This window comes from Tenrec ecaudatus, chromosome 4, assembly GCF_050624435.1.
Source record: "Tenrec ecaudatus isolate mTenEca1 chromosome 4, mTenEca1.hap1, whole genome shotgun sequence".
Classification (NCBI taxonomy): Eukaryota; Metazoa; Chordata; class Mammalia; order Afrosoricida; family Tenrecidae; genus Tenrec; species Tenrec ecaudatus.
The window spans coordinates 185,051,780-185,054,698 of NC_134533.1; the positions used below are offsets into that span (position 1 = coordinate 185,051,780).

The 2,919-nt window shown below is 43.4% G+C and overlaps 1 pseudogene; it reads right to left on the reverse strand.

Moving 5' to 3' along the window:
• Positions 1-224: 224 nt before the first annotated feature.
• LOC142446136 (large ribosomal subunit protein uL18 pseudogene) lies at positions 225-2,048 on the reverse strand (annotated as a pseudogene).
• Between the last annotated feature and the right edge of the window lie 871 nt (positions 2,049-2,919).

Consider the following 2,919-nt stretch of genomic DNA (forward strand, 5'->3'; position numbering starts at 1 on the left):
AAAAATTAATAAGAAGCTATACCAACCACTGGATCACCATATAAAATCAAACTGGAAATTTGTTATGCTAGATAACTAAAAGCTAACCTTAAACAATTAGAAGGACTTTAGTGCTTAATATCAATCTCTATGTTTTGAGGACTCATGTGTTGTTGTTGTTGTTGTTTGGTTAATAAGTTTCTTGTCTTTCTGTGTGAGGCCCTCATGGAAAATTAAGGTTTGGTTTAACTCTTCACAGCCTGTTCTTGAGCACTGAGGAAACTTGCCTTCTTCTGAGCTACCTGATCTTCCTCTGGGCAGAAGACATTTTGGAATTATCCCACGTCTTCTTTTTAATATCTTTCTTAGGCTTCCTCTCATACACTGGATTCTCTCGTATAGTGACACGTGCTTTCTTATACATGTCCTCCATCATGTCAGGAGTTACGTTGTTCTTTCTGTATTGAGAAAAGTGTTTCTTGTTAGTATCTTCATCTTTTTTCCATTCGGTAACAAAAGTAGTCTACAGCGTTCTGACCCATAATGTTTTTCTGGTGTCCTTCTGTATTGAATTCCTTGCTGTCTGAATCATAACCAGGGAATCACTCAGTGCTATGAGGCATAGAGAAGCCTCCATCCATAGCCCCTTCCAAGTCCCAAACACTTTGTTTCCAGTGCATCCAGATAGCAGGTGAAGGCACCAGGTTGACCATCAGTGCTTTCCACGTTGTATTCATCTCAAGTTACCTCCATGTGGCCTTCAGAGATCTTGTCCACGCTAAACCTATTCAGAAGCCCGCGGGTCAGCAGCAGACCAGTACCACATGCCACAGCATCATCAAGCAGGCCAACTCTCACCCCGTACTTGGGAAGTTGCGGAGCACACGCTGCAGGGACCGTCAGATCCCCTTCTAGAGGGGCAGACGCCGTCTGGCGGATGATACCCTGATGGTTACAGAAACTATCGTCCTGCATCTGAGTGTCTTGTACTTAGGTTGACCTTGGCTTACCGAGCATTTCTGAGCATAATAATCAGTTTTGCCCTCTCTTTGTCTTCTAAATGTCACTTGCTATCCTTGGCAACTTTTACAAACCCCGTCCTGCAGAACAGAGAATAGTTGATGTCCAAGGCTCGCAACAGAACTACAGGACCATTAGCTCTATGGGGTGGGGGGGGTGGGTTTGAGGGGGGATATGTGTTTTATACCTACAACAAGGATAAAGAACATATTTTCAAAATGCATTTTTTAAATGACTGCATTCAAAAGGGAGATAAGTAATTCCAAGGAGGAAATGACAAATAAAAAACACCAAAAACACAGGAAATAGGCAGGAACTTGTAAGGACACATGTTAATGCTCCAAACATGGCTGGGGCAGCTAAGCAGTGTGCCCTGTGTGTCCTTGGGCCCACCTAGATGATGCCCTTCCTCCACAGATAGCCAAGCCACCTCAGCTCAGAGGAACTCTGTGATTGCCTCCTGCTCCCTCCTCTCTTCTGAGCTGGAAGAGTATGTATGTATGTTAGGTATATTAATATATTAGCATCGTACCATGGATGGCTTTAGCAGTCTCGTTATCGGCCACCACTCCAGACCCAGCTCACGACCAGTAAAAGAAGAAGCTGCAGAATGCCCTCACTTGTGGGAAATGTTCCTGTTCAGATTGGCTGGGCACCAACTGGAAGCAGCAGTGCTGTGTTGTCCTGGTATGTGAGCCCCCAAATATGATCAAATAATGTCTCGTAGATTGGGTCCAGGTCCGCTTGGGAGGGTTTCCCAGCATCTATGTATAGAGAGTAGAGTATCTCTTCCCCTTAGCGCTGAGTGGACCACCCAGACCTGTGGTACTCTACACAAACAAGAACAAGGCTCTGGGAATTTTTCCAGGAAAAGGCTGGCATCACACTTCTTCACTTTTGAAAGGAGATCAGATGCAGACAACCATTCCCAAACCTGCTACTTATCTGACCTTCAGGCCTAAAGGGCAGATGGACACGCACAGCACCTTGCAACAAGGACCTAGCCAAACTACCTCCAGACCCAGTGACTGGTTCTGTAATAGCCCCATCACCGTGAAGAATAAGATCCAGAACCATCAATATGAGACTTGGTTCTAAACAATGATCGAGTAGTGGGCAGTGGAGAATTGGTTGATGCAATTTCAAAACTACTAAGCAATAGGCATGAACCCAGAGAAAGAGAGAAATTCTAATTCATGGGGCTGGCAAGCTGTACAGACCACACATATAAATAATCCCATAGCTAAGAAAGTCTGCGCATCCGAATATGAATTTTTGTAGCAAACAAACTGCTGGCTATAATTGGCATTTGAGGGCGTACATGGCTGAAACCAAGGCTGAGAATAATGACTGTAGAAATTAAATGAACCCTTACAGAAGGATCCCAGGGAGGAGAGGAGCCAGTCAGGGTGCAGAGTAGCAAAGATGAAACATACAACTTTCCTCCAGTTCGTAAATGCTTAAATTGTGTCAAGCACATTTGTACATTTGTTGCCATCATTGTTCTCCAAATGTTTGCTTTCTACTTGAGCCCTTGATATCAGCTCCTCATTTTCCCCTCCCTCCCTGCTCCCCCCTCCCTCATGAACCCTTGCTAATTTATAAATTATTATTATTTTGTCATATCTTACACTGTCTGACATCTCCCTTCACCTGCTTTTCTGTTGTCCATCCCCAGGGAGGAGGTTATATGTAGATCACTGTAATTGGTTGTCCACACCCATCTCTGAGAACAAAGGAACAACATTCATAAAAACCAAGAGAAAATCCTAAATCCTGCAGTCAGTAGTAACAGAAGAACAGACCATAGTAAATAAATATCAGAAAATTTAAAATTATAGACATTGAAATAAAAACTAAATAGACAAGCTCAAATTGAACTCAAAGACGAGAGAATTAAGAAATTGAAACAGGGCACTG